This window comes from Gossypium raimondii, chromosome 4, assembly GCF_025698545.1.
Source record: "Gossypium raimondii isolate GPD5lz chromosome 4, ASM2569854v1, whole genome shotgun sequence".
NCBI lineage: Eukaryota > Viridiplantae > Streptophyta > Magnoliopsida > Malvales > Malvaceae > Gossypium > Gossypium raimondii.
The window spans coordinates 33,485,085-33,503,736 of NC_068568.1; the positions used below are offsets into that span (position 1 = coordinate 33,485,085).

At 33.9% G+C, this 18,652-nt stretch overlaps 1 pseudogene; it reads right to left on the minus strand.

Moving 5' to 3' along the window:
- Positions 1-4,453: 4,453 nt before the first annotated feature.
- Positions 4,454-5,414, minus strand: LOC128040546 (cytochrome f-like; annotated as a pseudogene).
- Between the last annotated feature and the right edge of the window lie 13,238 nt (positions 5,415-18,652).

The window sequence follows — 18,652 nt, forward strand, 5'->3', positions numbered from 1 at the left end:
CTAGGTGCTCAAGAACTAGTAGCTTGAACTCTACTATTCTTAGACCCATATTCATCCACCAATTGGTGAAGAAAAATACTAATTCTACTAAACTTCCTCTCAACTTCATTATGATCAAATATTTTTTTTAAAATAAAAGCGGATAAGGGCCATTTTGTATCTTAGATCAAGTATTGTCGCCACACCCATTAGACCATTAACACCAATTCAGCACTTGTTGTATTTTTCTAGCATTACTTGTGTTATTTTCCTTATATAATCACAAGGAGACGAAAGCAAATTAGATATAGCAAGTCTAAGAGAACAAATTTTGGGAAAATAAATATTGGTAGTGGGAAATCTTGAAGTAGAGAAGCCAAGGGTGGTAGTACCAAACACTTCCAATTTTTCACATATTTTCTCTATTTTTTCCCAATCTTTACTGTTTGGTGGATTCTTATAAAGATTATCTCGGCCACTCAAAATAACAAGCACTTCCCTATAATTCATAGCAATTGTAAGCTTTTCAAAAGTAGAATCCCACCGAGTCTTGCAATCAAGTGCCAAATTTTTTTTTTGTATTCAAGAACTAATTGCCTAGCTACTTATTCAAACTTTTGGATCCTTTTATCAAAAGCAGTCCAAAACACAACATTATCTCTAATTCTTTAGACACTATCAGCTACAACAGAACTTAACCCATCTTGAACAATTAGATTTGATATATGAGCACAACAACGCATATGAAAAACCTAACCATACAAAAGAAGGGAACCATAAGGAAACTCTCCACTCAAAATATCCATCATTGCATCATTAGTCGTACAATTGTCCACAGTGATAGTAGGCAATCTAAGATTAAGATTCCAAGATTGAATGCATTCTTTCAAAGTGTCAGCAAGTACCTCAGCAATGTGAGGGGCTGGGACATAACAAAACCTACCATATGCAATAAATAAAAGGTTACTAAACCAGTTAAAAAAGCTCCATCCCTAAAATATTTAAAATGAATGCAATATCTTATTATCCGGCTTTGTAGTCTCCAAGCATTATCAATAAAATGTACAGTGACAGTCATATAGCCTTTTCTTTGGTTATTTGCGCTCCACATGTCAGTAGTTAAAGTAATTTGACTCTTTTCTTTTCTCAGCAATGTACTGATATTCTCCTTTTTAGAAACATATCTTTGCATGATGTCTTTCTTAGTTGTATTGCGAGTTGGTACTTTAAACCCCGGTTGAAGTGTCTTAGAAGACTTTCTAAAACCATAGTGCTCAACCATGCTAATGGGGTACTCATGCAAAATAATCATGTTTGCCAAGTCTCTTCTCCCATCCTCTTGGTGGAACTCATATGGTGCCAAGGTCAATGTATCACTTTTGTTAGTAGGATTAGCCTTTACACCAAATAATCTAGTTTGTTGTATAGCTTGACATATTCTTTTTGGACAAGTTTTTAGATGATCTTTCAATTGGATTGTTCCAGCTCTTCTTCCACCAGTAAGAAGCTTGGAATAATGGTTGCACTCGGCTTTTATGGCATCACCCATTCGCTTTCTTGTAAATTTAGTCCAAACTAATGATGTATGTCTACTAGTTAAAGGTAGAATAGAATGATCCTTTGAAACACTATCTACTAGGCTGTCATCATCATCTAATGAAATCGGAGTACAACTCGCTGAAGTTGATGGTTTTGAAGGGGTGGGAGCATTAGCATCTGGACCAGCCATTTCCCTGAAACATTTGCAAAGCCATAATAGTATATTGTCAACAAAACTAAAATGCTAGCAACAAAAGGATTAATTCTATGAGGGTTGCATTCTCAAGTTCAAAGTCACTAAATAAAGCATATATTCACTCATTCTAATAAACATTCTACTTTAAATTTAATGGAAACCAAATTACCCAAAAGCTAAAAACGATATCTATTTTTTTCTTCCACTAATCTTTATATATTTGGCGAGAACTCTAGTACTTTTTTGGTGAGAAATAATCGATAAAATAAATATAGTTCAAGTCTAATTTTTATCTAATAAACCAACGTGTTTATCTAACATTAAATAAAACATGAACAAAAATCACTCAATTGAACAAAAAAAACAAGAACTAACATAGACAAAAACAAGAATAAAAAAAAGAAAAATCACTCAATTGAACAAAAAAATTAATGTAATGACTCCATGCAGCAATTCAAAACTAATGTAATGACTCACCTCAAAAAATATATAAAAGAAAATAAAAAGAAAAAAAACTAATGTAATAATTCATTCCTTTTTTTTCTATATACTCATTACTGCATAAAGCCACTTATAAGTTGTAAGCTCGTTTGCTATTCTTAATTGGAGTATGGATAATGAGTAATATTTTCTAGTTTGCTAACAAAGTTTCATGTTTTGAATTCATTAAGGCTCTGGTTTTGCTCCAAAACTAGCTTTTCATGTTCTGGGTAGAATTAAATACAACTTGTAAATTTTTGTTGGTAATTGAATAAAATAAGAATAGAAAATCAGTCAAATTGAATAACTAACATTAAATTAATAAAGAAAGCATACCAGATTATGATGATTCCTACAAAGAGAATGAGAGAGAGAAAGTTGGAGGAGAACAGGAGCTTGCAGTGTGAAGTTAATTTCTTAATTTCTGTGAAGTTGCAAGTAGTCAAAACAGAAAAAAAATCACTCAATTGAAAAAAAAACAAGTACAAAATGAAATTGCAATTGAAAAAAAAAGAACAAAAATAAAAAAAACCAACAACTAACGTTCAATTATTATAGAAACATACCGAATAGATCTGCTAGAGATGAATCCCACATAAAGAGAGAGATCGAGAGAGAGAAAGACTGAGAGAAAGAGAATGGGAGGAAAATAGGACCTTAGAAGATAAAGGAGATGATGAATTAGGAGCTTCAAGTTTGCAAGTTGTGGCATGGAGGAATGGTGAATAGTTTTAGGGTTTTCATGTAAAATAGAGAAAGTGAGAAACTGAAGGAGTGAGGTTTGTTAAAATTGGGGTGAGAAACTATGGAGTGATCTCCTTTTTTCTAAAAAATAGCAATGAATGTGAGTTGAGTACTATTATCAAAATTAATTTCGTATAAATATTTATTTTTTTCAAATATACTTATTATATTATGCAGGGCAGGCGTGGATGATGTGGGGATGGGGAGAAGCGAGCGGGGATGAGGTGGGTACAAGGTCATACCCATACCTGCCCCACCACCCACGGTGGGTCTAATTTTTGTCCCCATCCCTGCCCTACCACCCGTGAAACTTGTACCCATCCCCGCCCAATAAATAAAGCTGAGGTTAAGATTAAAGCCACTAGTAAAAAACTGAAATTACTTGTCATCGGTTTAATAAGTATTTTCTTTTATGGTTCATATTCTGGTTTAGGTTTGTCCATGTAATATGGAATAATGGATAATGGGATGAACTAAGTTATAGGCATAAAAGTGTAAGAACTCAGCTGGGCTCGCCTCCTCTTTCTTTGTCTGATTCGTAAGGAAGGGTCCTGTTGAATTCTTAATGACCATGATCATAATATTTTGGTCATATAAATGACAAAAAATAGATCACTTTTTTCAATGATATTTTTTAAAAAAGAACTCAATTTCAATTAAATGATTCATAGCATCTGCTCTTCGATAATATCTATCAATACTTTCAAGGTTAGAAGAAAAAAAGGAATCACTTAATTGGATGACACAAGTCAATATATATTTAATATTTCTTTTTTTGTTGACCGATATCAATCAAACCTTTTCTAGGCTAATCTAACCTTACTCTTTATTTTAGTATTTCATCTAATTTTGAAATTATTTTATAAGTTTATCGCCTTGATTCTATTTTATCAAAAAATTAGTATGGATTCTTTCTCTTTTTTTGTCCATTACTTAGTATATTATACTTATTTCAACTTATTTTATACTTATTATGTTATCCTTATTACTTATAATAAAATAAGTAAATTTAAAAAGTAAAGGGTTTCGAAAAATCTAGAAAAATCAAAACTAAGAAAAGAAATCTTTGTAACGGGTCTTGAATTATTATTATTTCAACATAAGAAAAGGATGTGTAAAGTTTATTTTCTTATGTCGAAGGGTAGAAAGATGAAGAATACTTCCTATAATTATTTGTTCCCTCATTTATCATTCCTTTCTATTCTCCACTTACTTATCTTATGTTTAGCATCTAATCAAATTGAATTTAGAAAACAATATCCATTTTGTAACATTTAAATCGACATTGACAATAGGAATATAATTACACCCTCCAATTTAGTCCAGTTTAGGTTAAAAAAAGAAAAAAAAGTAAAGAAGAATAGTCTTCTTCACAATATACATATTTTGTTTTGAATGCAGTAAAAGCAATTCTTAGAGAAATAATAGAAATAACTAAAAGACTTTTTATAGTTTTTTTCGTTATACCAAGAATTTGTTCTTTTTTACAAATTTGATGTTGATAAATCCATGGATCTAGAAATTCATTTCAGACACTTAAACCCTTTCAAACTGTTTCTTTTTAATAACCAAAAGGATTTGTACAAAAACAATAGATGCCAAGAAAAACAAAAGATCTTGGACACATAGTGGGTCTTGAAGTACTATTTCAACATCCCTCTAACCAAATCCAACCACATTAGGATTAATTGTTAATGGTTGATCAAGTTTGATAGATTCACCATCTAAAACAAGATGTTTTGGTCCTAGGGGGATATATCAACCACTTAATGTCCATCCAAGGCATCAGTTATGGTTATTTCATACCCCCTTTTTCTTTTCATATGATTTTGCTTACTATACATGTTGTCGTAAAATTATAAACTGTATTGTTACTTTTGTTCCCATTGGGATAAATTTGGCCCCTTCCCCTGTTTTCACCTATGTATATAGGATATTTTAAGAAATGAGCATGCTTATTACTAGCAAGGTCTAGGGAAAGAATAAGAAAGGTGATTTCACTAAATTTTTTACCAGGAACAAGAACTATCACAAGAATATTTTTCTTAGTGGGGTGGTAGTCCTGAAAAGGTAGATTGACTATCTTTTCTTTCGTCTCAGGTGCAATACAATCAGGCAAGGCTAACTCAAACCCCTCTGGAAAAATAAGAACAACACCCACATTCAATACCCCTTTCTTACCATTAGCAAGAATTTGTTTTAGTTGCATATCATAAGGAATTCTAACAACCACTTCAAATAATGTATCAAGAAGTACCGCTTGTAGAACCTCAATATCCTCAGGTTTATTTGCTAAATGGCAATTGGCACATACAATAGGCCCAGTTGCTTCTCGTGGATTTTCATATCCCTGTTGCGCAAAAATGGGATATGCATTTGAAATGGAATCGCCTGTTATTATATAGATCATGAGTGATATGGAAATGGATTGAGTAATCTCCTCATTTATCCAAGAAAATGTATTTCTAGTTTGCATGGTCTAACCATTGATCCCGAAAATTTCTACAATAAATTTAGGTAGGTCACTAGTATAGTTCCCTAGCCACGATTCTGCTATTTACTTTTACTGAAAACTAATAAAAAATGACTGAAACAAAGGAGAAATTACATTCTCCTGATAGGTAAAAGGAGTAAAATAAGTACGGCTTTTCATGCTTTGCTTATCTCAAAAGTAAGAAAGATTATAAATAACTACAAGTGACGGAGATAGACGATTTAAATAACGAAAGATTTGATATTTAAAAATTGTATCTAGAATGACTGGAAAGGTAGAAACAAGACCAGATCTAATTTGATCATTATGAGCAAATCCAAAATCTTTATAGATAGAGCCAATCATTAGATTCCAACCGTGGGGCGAATGAAATCCTATACATAAATATGTTAATAAAAGAAAAGAAAAAGTTTTTATTGTGTCGCTTAAATTATATAGAAATTCTTGAACCCAAGAGTTAAGAATAATAAGTTATTCATTCCCAAAGTAGAATAAACACTTAGAATAACGAAGCAGATTAGATTTGTCGAGAAGTGCAAAATTGTATAGATATATGCATTGCTTATAAGAAATGGAAGAATAAAATTATTAGAAAATTTTATTTTGTTAGTGCAATATCGTAACTTAAAATAGACTATTTAGAACTTATATTAAATTACATAAGAAATATTCTAAGAAAGAAATATTTTTTTATAAACCTATCATTAGAGTAAATAGTGATGTTGTTGTGAATATTTTTATATTTAAGTGTACAATGTTTTAAAAAGTACGTAATAATTAATTCGATTTTTTGTGTGTTGCAACTATTAATACTACTTAATTGTTATTAAACTTGAAACAATGTATAATGTTTAAATAAATTAGTGACATTATTTGTATTTTAACTTAATTAAAAAATAAAGAATATAATAGGCTATATTCAATTTTTTATAAAGTTTAATATCTATAAAAATAGAATGTCGATAATGGAAATAAAAGAGAGAGAAATAGAATACACAAATTTTACTTGGAAACCTTTTTGGGGAAAAATCACGGGCAGAGGAGAAGAAAATTCACTATGTCGAATTCGAATGATTACAAGGAGTATAGACTACGTCTATTTATAGGTTTAGAAAACCTTATTCTAATCAACATTTAATAGAAGTAATGCAGTAAGGTTGAAACACCTTATTTAAATCAATATCAAACAAAGGAAGTAAACTTCTATACGAATTCTTCTTGAGCAAACTGTACCGTACTGCAGGGGCCCATGATATCTTGCTTATTGCAATCCACGATGGTCTGCGGCCTTCACCCTCATGGATCCCCCTATCTTACCACTTGTATTTTATTTTAATAAGAAGTTGGGTCACAAGTCTAACAATTTCAACATTATATCATAAATCATGAGCACTTGTTAATTGTTATATGGTTATTATCCAAGATTTATATTAATATGTAAATTATTTGATAACTAATCAATATCATTTGCTTAATTGAATAGGAATTTCTAGATTTCGCAATTAGGTTTATAATTATACTGATTTATAGTTTGGTCTACCATTACATGTTGGAAGGATGGTTGGATTCTAGAGATTGGTCCCTTGATCAATCTAATCCTAGCCAACGCCAACTTTGCTACATATTGTTTGTAACACCCCAAACCCGACCTAGAAGTTAGACCCGAATCTGGCATGTCACATTGAAGTATTTTTCAAAAACCATGTTTTCGTTAAAAACCCTTCTTGAAATTTCAAACGTCTTGCCATTTAAAACTTGTATAAAACCTCAGTTTGTGTTTGTTTTTTTTAATCGAGGTTTATTAATAAGTTATTACCTTCAAAATCTTATTGTTGCAGAAGCTTCAGTTAAAGCAATGATTTACGAAAACATGATATTTAAAAAAAATTGAGGTGCAGAAACGTAGTGTTAGAATACAGTTATTATTTTAGAAAAGCGTGTTCTACTTCTAACAGATATAAATCACAATCACATCAAATCCCAAATTTAAAACCCAGAAATTATAGAGGCCTTATTACAACCCGAATCAAAATCAAATTGCTTAAGTAAATGACCAAAACAAAATAAAACATGTGCAGTTGTGTGGCCCTCTCCGAGTCCCTCGCAGCTCCGAACCGTCTAACGTTGGGGATTACCTAAAAGGTTAAAAATAGGGTGAGTTTACGAAAACTCAGTGTGTAATCCCCTTATTAAAGAAATAGAATCAGTCTAGGCCTGAGTCGTTTAACAGTAACTGAATCAGTGTGGGCCTTAGCCCATTACAGTAACGGTGGCAAATGGCTCTAGCCCCCATCAGCCTCGGTTGGGCCTGAGCCCATATTAAATGGCACATATCACATGTATCTAGGCCTAAGCCCATCTCAATATCAGAATCAGAATATGCAATGCATAAATACCCACACCAACCCTGCACTCCATCTCCTGTCCAACCCTACACTCCTATGGGGATTAAATCAACCCACCCATCCCTACACTCCTTATGTAGCACCGGTTGCGGCACTAACCAATATTGCAGCAGAGCTGCCAATCACATAATCAGCTTAAAGCCATCAGTGGGTCCACAGTCGTCTCATGCGACCCGTGCGACCCTCACATATCAATCACTTCCTCCAATACAAGATCCCAACCCCATGTAGTATGTCGTGTCATAAATCATACGTGTATGCAGTATATCATACTCAGTAATAGTTATATATATATCATAGAACAAGTCGGTCATACACACATTTCAATTCCTCGGGGTATAACAGTCATTTTATCCTATGGGGGTATTTTGGTCATTTTACCCTATGAGGGTATTTTGGTTATTTTACTCTATGGGGGTATTTCGGTCATTTTAACAACCTTTTCGAAGGTCTACAGTCGCCTCGAGCGACACAGATAACCTAAATGGTTATAATGGTGTAAATGGGCCCAAGTGGGCCTGTAACACCCCAAACCCAGTCTAAACGTTATGACTGAATCTGGCGATGTCACATTGTAACACCTCTTACCCGTATTCGACGTCGGAATAGGGTACGAGGCATTACTAGAAGACATACATTTGCATATGTATTAAATCGAGTTACAAAATTTCATCCGAATTAAAACTTTCAAATTATTAATGTGCTTTTATAATTCTTTACAACATATCCTCAAAATATTATATTCATAACAAATAGGGCCTACGAGACCCGATATTTACTCATGTAATTCAAAGCTTCATTTCCATTTCATTCAATTCACAATTTCTCATGTTCACAATTCAAATCAATTTCTCAATCCAATATATATAGTTCAATCATCTAAGAAAATAATTCAAGTTACACGAACTTACCAGGCTAAATTGCAGAAATACCAAAATTCAAGGACATTTTGGTAATTTCCTATTTTCCTCGAATTTCTACCCAATCTTGATATAAATTAATATTTCATTCAATTTATTAATTTAAATAATAAAAATTCATTTCATGCAATTTTGTCACTTTTTGAAATTTTACAAATTTACCTTGAAAATATTACTTTTATTCAATTTAGTCCTCGCACCTAAAACATGCAAATTAACCATTTTTAATGAAAACTCATGCTAGTTGAATAATCATATATTTTCCTCCTCCTCCTCTCCATTCCACATCCTTAATGTATATAACATGCTTATATGTAACATTATGTATAATTTCACTATTTATTTATTTGTTCATTCAAAGCTGTCCACTTGAGTCATTGTCACAAAATTATTTATATCTTGGATATGTAACTCCAAATTGAGATCCGTTAATTTTCTATAAAACTAGGCTCACATATCTTCTTACTATAAAATTTTCAGAAATTTTGGTTCAGCCAATAAGTACATTTTATTCTTTAAAGGCATCCCTGTTCTGCTGTCTGACAATTCTGACCCTTCTTCACTAAAAATTAATTATCTCCTCGTACAGGATTCAGATGATGTTCCCATTTGCTTCTCTTGAAAATATACTCATTCACGATTTTAAAAATATAAATTTAAGCCCACATTTATTTTTATAAAATTTTTTATAATTTTCCAAAGTCAGAACAGGGGAACCCAAATTCATTCTGACCTTGTCTCACATAATTTATTATATCTCATGATTTACAACTCCATTACTTACACCGTTTCTTCTATGAGAAACTAGACTTAATAATCTTTAATTAAATATTTTTTCTCATCCTCTAATTCGATTTCCATAATTTATGGTGATTTTTCGAAGTTAGCCTACTGCTGCTGTCCAAAACTATTTTAATGCAAAATGTTGACTACTAACTTCCTTATTCATTTTCTCTATAATATTTTCCATCATTTTCTCTTATTTCCCTTCACTAATATATCAAGAAAATAAGACTTTATTTAATAAAACTCTACTATAACATCATTTCTATGTTTTCTCAATAATAACAAACTTAAAAATATATTGAAATCTTGATGTTCTTACCTTGTCCTATTGATTTCAATCTTTAACTTGATTTTCTCTCTCCTCCAGCTTCTATTTCTTGAATCTAACTTGATATTCAAGCTCCCCATTGTCTCCTTGTTATCTTTCTCTCTTGATGGATATGAAAATTCTTTTGATTTCTAAGTGAAAATGGTGAATTTTTGGTGAAAGGACCAAATTGTAAAGAAAAAAAGTTTCTTTCTGTCTTTTCTCTTCATACGTTGGATGCATGGGAAGAAGATCAAGATTCTTCATCTTTCCTTCCATATATATACTAAATAGAATAATAATAAAATAATAAAATATCATTTAAAAATCAAATTAAAATATTAATAAACTAATATTTATTTAATTAATTAATCTAAAAATCACCAACATCATCATTGCCTTCTAGATTTCTCTCTTCTAATTACCATTTTGCCCTTTATAATCTTTAAAAATTCTATCATTGAGTCATCACTTAATTTGGTAAAATTGTGATTTAGTCCCTCAAAATTCTTCACCTTTTCAATTTGGTCCTAATTCATCCATTTTCCTTAGTTTCTAGATTATTCCACCCTTAAAATATTTACACTATTGGTCCTTCAACTTTTTTGTATTTACACTTTAATCCCTCAAATTTTGAGTATTTACTCTTGGGCAACAAAACTTTTCTCACTTTTGCGATTTAATCCTTTCTCGAATTAATATGTCATAATATAATTCCCAATGTTGCCATAACTCAAAATTTCCCTTTTTGTCACTTTACTTCTTTATTTTACTATCAAGGATACCTACTTTCTTACTGTAGTAATTTTCGGGGTATTACAGTAGTAATTTTTGGGATATTACAGGGCCCACACGTTCATGTGGACCACTAAGCCCAAAATTTCCCTTGGCCATGCGATCGTCATGGCCGGCTCATTGTTTCCATCCATCCAAGAAAATTCTATTGGGCCCACTCGGCCCATTACGGTCCATTTGGCCCAAAAACGGCCTAAGACCACGAGATCGCTCGTGGTGACCTCTGTCGTTGTATCGGCTTATCCACACACGCGTTCGTGCGCTCGTGTGATAGTCGTAGCTATACTTTTGGCTTTTCGACTTTTCGGCATTTCAGGATTTCGGCATTTGCCGATCTACAATTGGAGTGGTGTGTGTACACACCTTGTTGAAGAAAAACGCAGTAGCCCACGAGCGTAGAACTTATATTCGATTAAGGTACTCAGTTAGCCATTCCATTAATAAGATTTAACAAGCCTTTTTAATACAGAAGCCGAACCCAAGATTAATACCTACCTTAACTGAATCGGCTTATACTTCCTAAGCCGTATGATTATGAAACGATCTCACCTCCCTGTGGCTTATCTGTACCACAACCATTATTAAGCATCAATATCCTATAACCAAGGTTAATCAAATACTAACCTAAGGAAAACACATGGCCAACAAGAGAACTAGTATTCAGCCACAGAACCAACAAACTTTGACGATGCGGATTAAAGCAGATGGGAAGGAAGAGAATCAGTTACGAACAACAATCAAATGTCGACCAAATTAGAAGAGATGAAGAAGAAAAGATAACTAATATTCGGCCTAATTCCAGATTAAGAAAGAATACTCAAGGTTGACAGGGATGAAAAGTTGCAGAAAAAGAAATAAAGAGAAAGTGAATTCGGTTTTAAGTAAGTGAGAACAAGAACTTCGAATGAGTAAGAAAGGAAGGAGAGAAGGGATTGGTTCAGTCAAATTGAGAAACAAGAAAGCAGAAAAGTGCCAAGAGGGGGAGAATAAAGGGAGAATCGACACAAGCAGCAATTGTTGAAAAGAAAAATAGTAGAGAAAATGGGTATTACTCGATTTTGGCAAAAGGCGAAAAGAATTAAAATTAAAGGAATGACTAGAGTAAAATCAGCCACTACCCACATCACTATTTCAAAATCGAACAAAATGAGCCAAAAGCCGAAATGACTAAAAGAAAAATGGCATCCCTACAACACACTAGCCAAATTTCCAAAAGCAAAGACCCCATTTCGGCACCAACTTTCACCTACCTAACTTACCTTGATTTCCTTCCCTTACCTCTCCATGATCCCCTCCTTAAATCACTCATTTGACCCATTCAAACTCTCCAACACAAAGTTCAAATCTAACACCAACTCTTGCCTCCTCATGAGCAAAATAAATAATCCCATTTGCATGTAGTGAGACTTGAACATCTGACCTTCTTACCACACTTGTGATGCCACCTCCTTGCCACACTTGTGTTGCCACTTTGCCCCTACACCACAGGCTCTTTTTGTGATGTAAATCTACCACATTCATTTATAAGGCCTACAGTCCAGAGTCAAGGTTTACTTAAAAGGAAAAACTAAAATTTTGCTAGAGCCTAGGTTTGATCCCAGGACTTCTCAAACACTCCTAAACACACCCAAATCACTTAACCACTGAAGCAGACGTTCATTTACATTATTTTCTTGCACACATAAATTTTTATGTGTTCCTACGCTCAAGACCTATTTCCATCTAGGCCTAAATTCGGGGTGTTAAAACTCTACCCCCATAAATAAATTTTGTCTTCGAAATTTCCAACTATCTAGTAGCCGCACAACACAGGTTACACCACTACGCTTTTGCTGCGCACTCTAATCCTAATTGCAAATTAGGTCAATAGTACACTATGGATAAAGTGCGTACCAGTATTCATATCTGGAGCGTCTCCATCTTCTCGGCGACGTGCTGCATAAACCAAAGCTGGCTACCTCGCCTTCGTATGGCTGACACCTCTACCTGGAGCTCCACGACCCAAACCATTTCCACCCCTGACCTATCCACGGCCTCTAGGCGACTGCTAACACCCCTAGGTGGCTGTACACTACCCCTACCAAAAACTTGCATCTGATCCGGTTTTCTGGGACACTCTCTCAGATGATGCTCCATGGAACCACAACTCAAAAAAGCTCCCGCCCGCCTCCAGCACTTGCCCACATGACCTTTCCCACAAATAGCACAAGGTGGTAACCCAGTAGCAGGAACAGGGGGCCCACCTCTGACTGACCCATCCACTCTGGCCCTTCTCTTAGGTCTCTGATCAGAATTGGAGGGCTCAGAATCCCTCTTATTTCTTCCCCTTTCTCTTTCTCAGTTTAGGCGCTCAGTGCGCTTCACATCCTCAGCGATCTTTGCTTTCTCCACCAATGCTGCAAAATCCCGCTCCCTTTGGGGAGTTATTAGTACTCGAAGACTGTCTCTGAGGTCATCTTCAAACCGTACACAACGTTCATAATCTGTTGCCATTATTCCTTTAGCATACCGATTGAGTAGTAGAAACTCTGCCTCATATTCTACCACAGATCTGTCACCTTGAACTAAATTCAGAATTTTTTCCTACGAGCGTCGACATAGCTCGTGCCCACATAGTTTCTCTGAAATATGGACTTAAAGAATTCCCAGGCCAATCGGTCAGACGAAGTACCTTCTTTTACCGTAAGCCACCACTGATAGGCTTCATCTCTCAGCAGGGACACATCACCCTTCAACTTTTGTTCTAATGTACAGTCGAGGTCATCTATAATTCTTTCGGTGGCCTCCAACCAATATTCTGCCACACTCGGGGCCACCCCAGTAACTCCCCTAAAGATCTCTGCTCCATTTGACCAGAGTCATTCTGTAACAGATCCACGGCCCACAGTATTGGTATTCGACCCAACAGTACCCGCAACCCTTTCTAGAATCCTCAACATTGCTTGAGACAATACGTCGTCCCCAGCCGCTCGATCAAATAACCCTGTCTCAGGTACCTGTGACGCCGGAGCCTCTCTCGCTTCAACGTTAGGCATATGGCCTGATACTGAAGATCCAGCCCTAGCACTTCCACAGTATTTGTCGCAGCCTCTTACACCTCTTCTAGTGCTCATCATCACTTCGCGTATTATCTGAATTAGAAATTTTATGAATTTAGCTCATAGTTCCAATAATTAAGCAGATGTTTTATGGAAGTAGTAGTTAAGAGTTGTTTTCACAATCGCAAGCTCACTACAGTTTTAGTTTCCTGTAGTTACTCAGTTTACTCTAGCTAAAGAGTCTCAGTATAGTCTATCATTTAAAGTAAGCCTAGTAACTACTTACAATATAACAGTTTGAAACAGATTTCAATATCAGGAGGACTTACTTGGTCCGACGCTGAGGACTCGGTGTGCCACAAAAAGAAATCTTTCAAAACTACCTCAAAATCATTTGTAAACATCTTTAAAAAAAACACTAAAGCCCATTTCACAGCCCGAGTTTTGTAACTTGGCTTTGATACCACTAAATATAACACCCCAAACCCGGCCTAGAAGTTAGACCCGAATCTGGCGTGTCACATTGAAGTGTTTAATGAAAACATGGTTTTTGAAAAACACTTCAATGTGACACGCCAGATTCGGGTGTAACTTTTAGGCTGGGTTTGGGGTGTTACATTATTTCCTCAAGGATATGGTTATAGAAGAAGGACTGTAGAATCTGGAGATCTTTTGGATTTGGTTATCGGAATATTATTTGGAGTATTACTAGTATTCCACCTCTGCATCCCTCGGCGGGGTCTGACAAGATTGCTTGGATGGGGACTTCTTCAAGTTGCTTATCTGTTAAAAGTGCTTATCAGATGGTTAAGGAGAGCTCATGGAATCCTAGGGAGGAAGTTTGGAAATTGCCATGAAAGATTCAAGGTCTTCAAAAGGTTTGGATATTTCTTTGGCTGGCTCTCAAAAAGTGGTTTCTTACTCAAGTGGAGCGGCTAAGGCATGGAGTTGGTAGCGATGCAAGTTGTTCGATTTGTGGACATGAACTGAAGGATGTACTTCATGCTATCAGAGATTGTGATGCAGCGAAAGAGGTATGGTCTCAGATCATTCCACCTCAGAAGCAAGAGTATTTCTTTTCAGGTATTTTGTAGGAATGGTTTGAGTCTAATTTGCAGAATTGGCAAAATTTCATTATGAGGAATGTCGATTGGTCGTGTTTCTTTGGCATAGTTACGTGGCGTATTTGGAAAAAAAAATAGTTGTATCTTTTAAAGTGTGTTGTGGAGTGCAAAGGAGATTCTCAAAGGTGCATATAGTTGGGCTAAAAAATTTCTTTATGTTCATGGAGAAGGTTCTATGAGGCAAGTCCCGAGGGAAAAGATGGTGGAAACAAAAAGGTGGATTTGTATAAGATCTGATGGAGCTGTTAAGATTAACAGAGGATGCGTTGTTGCAAGAGGAGTTTTGAGAGGTCACGATGGGAATTGGATCATTGGGTTTAATCGTAGATTGGGGAAATGTTTAGTATTCGAAGCTGAGTTGTAGGGCATTCTTGATGGTGTGTCGTTAGTGCAAGGAAGACAACATGATAGGATATTGGTTTAGACAGACAACATAGAAGTTATTAGGGCTATCAAGGAATCTTTGTCGAAGTGGTCAAATTCAGCAATAATCAAACGCATAACTCAATTTTGCAGAATGTGGAGAGTTGGTCAATTGAACATGTCCCCAAAGAAGAAAATGTTGAAGCTAATTGTATTGCCAAATTGGCATTTGACAGAAAGGAAGGTTTAGAGTTATATATAGTTTCTCCTTTTGACTATTTCTAGCTTGATGTAAAGTGTTCTAATCTATTCAAAAAAAGTTATATTAAATTTAAAATAAAATGATAATTTAATAAGTTTCTTAAAATTAAGCCAATGTTGATGAACTGTTTTAAAACATATAGGTGAGTTATTATTTGAATTGATTATTTGAAGTTTAGAAATCTAAAGTTAGTTGTTTGGAAAAAGAAATTTGAATTTACAAAATAAATGATGGGATGTATATTGAGAATACACGTGTATAAATATTAAAATGTGAAATATCGTGTCCATGATTATTTATTTTATTTTATTTTTATATAAAATTTTGCAATATAATATATATGATTTGTAAAAGCAGAGAAATTAGTATAGTTTAAATTATTAGGAATCTTTAAAAGAAAATTATTAGTATTACATATGCTAATGAAATTTTTTATTTATTAAATAAATACGTTGATACAATATAAAATCAAATAAAATTTTGTATAGTTGATAATAAAATTATAATTTTCGTAATAAAGAAGTATGTATATATTGGAAATCAAAATGTTTCATAAGTCAATATTTTAAAATTTTAAAATAAATATTATTAATAAGGACTTAATTTACTTATATAAAATAGAAACATAGGTCAACCTTATATAAAATCAAATAGAATTGGAGTTATTGCATTTGAAAAAAATGGAATTATTGTGAAAGGTACTTTCCAATTTTGATTTAATAACGTAATTATTTCAATAATTGAATAAAAGAATTAGGCAACAATACTAAAAGGTAAACGAACACGTTACATGGAAAATTTTAAAATTATTGGTAATTTTTAGAATTGTGACTTGAGAAAGATTTTTCTTTAAAAATCATTCTAAACATAATTTTTAAGATTCATCGCAATCTCATCCCCACCCACAATATTATATGAAAAAAATCAAAATGTTAGTGTATAAAAGTATTAAATATGTTAGTGTAAAAGATTGAAATGTTGAAAATCCCTCTACAGGTAAATTGTGATAAAATGGTTCCTACTGAATGCATATAAGAGCACTTCATTTGTAAGATAGAGCTTCAATGAGGTAAGGTTCCAATCTGTGTAATAGTCACTTTTTTGTTTTACAATTACCTCATCAAAATTGACAATGGTATAGGCACCATCAATTCCAGAAAAACCATTTTTCCAAGTAATGAACGTGGGCAATCCATGTTGTTGCCTAATTGATGTATTTTTCAAGGTGGTTTGAATTCAATTTGGACTTTATTATCAAGAGTATGTCATTTGAACAAGCTAAGATGGAGAAACATCTAGAGATTCAAAAATTTTCTTATTTCTGCATTTTCATATACTCCAAAGTATTGTTGTAGCATAGGAAGTATTAGTCATGGAGCTTTTTAGATTAAGGATATATGATTCAATGAAGTCAATAAAACCTAAGTCTCTAAAATTATCAACCTTGAATCCAAATGTATTACCAAATCATACCGTTTGAGTGAAAAAGCATTTCAGGAAAACATGATCTAAAATCTCAACACTGTCACCACAAAAGGAACAAAGAGTGTCAGTATTAGGATATTATTATAATAGGATATCTTTAAGAAATATATTGTATATATTTTAGGCATATATTTAGGAATATATTATATATCTTTCCTTTTCCTATGTGACTACAGTTGTATAAATATTATGTATACTCTTGAGGTTTAATCAATAAGATTGAAAGGGATTACCCTATTCTTGTCATGGCATCTGACTTGAGTGTTTAACACAAATTATTTTTTTTTTCAATTGCTGGCAGCGATTCTACTTCTTCACCACCACTATCATCACTACCACCTAAAATTGAACCTGACTCTCCATTTTTCTTGGGTTCTTAAGATCGACCCGATGATTTTATTACTCCTATTCAATTAAAGCTTAAAAATTACGATGTTGGGCTTATGCTATTCACATCGCTCTATCTTCTCGGTGCAATTTTGGATATCGTGATGGTACCATTATAGATATTGTTCCCCCTTTCTCAAACGATGATTGCATTACCATTCATTGTATGCTTGTGTCTTGGATTATCAAAACTATCGATTTGGAGGAAATATTGATGCTTTCCAATTATGAAATGCAAAAACTTTGTGGGATGATTTACATGAACGTTTTTTGTTGTCAACGGTTCACGTATTCAACAATTAAAAGAAAATACTAATCGTTGTGCGCACACCAAGACTATGAGTGTTGCTGTTTATTTTAGTCTATTAAAGGTTTGGTGGGATGGATTAGATAATCGTGAACCTTTAAGTTGTTGCAAGTGTGGAAAGTGTTTATGTAACTTAGGGAAGGCACATGAACAACGTCGTGAGCATGACTGGCTTCATCAACGTCATGGAACTTTTGCTATCAAGATACAACTTCATTGGTGAAGTTATTGGTTTCCTCAGCTCTTCTATAATTCTTTTTAACCACATCATTTCACAAATTCCTTAAGCCATTGATCTAAACCCAGCCTCTACACTACTTCTTGCAACAACACTTCATTTTTTGCTTTTGCCAAGTTACAAGGTTTCCCCAAACAAATGTACAGTATCCTGATATAGATCTTCTATCTGTTATTGAGCCTGCCTACCCAATCTGCATCTGTATAAGCTTCAATTCCTCTTTGTTCAAATTTTTTAAAGAATAAGACCTTGCTAAGTGAACTCTTCAAGTATCTCAGAATCCAAAACACTATTTCTTCATGTTCCTCCATTGAAGAGTGCATAAATTGACTTACGAAGCAAATATTAATCGTTGTGAGCAAACCAAGACTATGAGTGTTGCTGTTTATTTTAGTATATTAAAGGTTTAGTGGGATGAATTAGCTAATTATCGTGAACCTTTAATTTGTTGCAAGTGTGGAAAGTGTTTATGTAACTTAGGGAAGGCGCATGAACAATGTCGTGAGCATGACCGGCTTCATCAACGTCATGGCAGCTTTGCTATCACGATACAACTTCATTGGTGAAGTTATTGGTTTCCTCAGCTGTTCTATAATTCTTTTTAACCACATCATTTCACAAATTCCTTAAGCCATTGATCTAAACTCAGCCTCTACACTACTTTTTGCTACAACACTTTATTTTTTGCTTTGCCAAGTCATAAGGTTTCCCCAAACAAATGTACAGTATCCTGATATAGATCTTCTATCTGTTATTGAGCCTGCCTGCCCAATTTGCATCTGTATAAGCTTAAATTCCTCTTT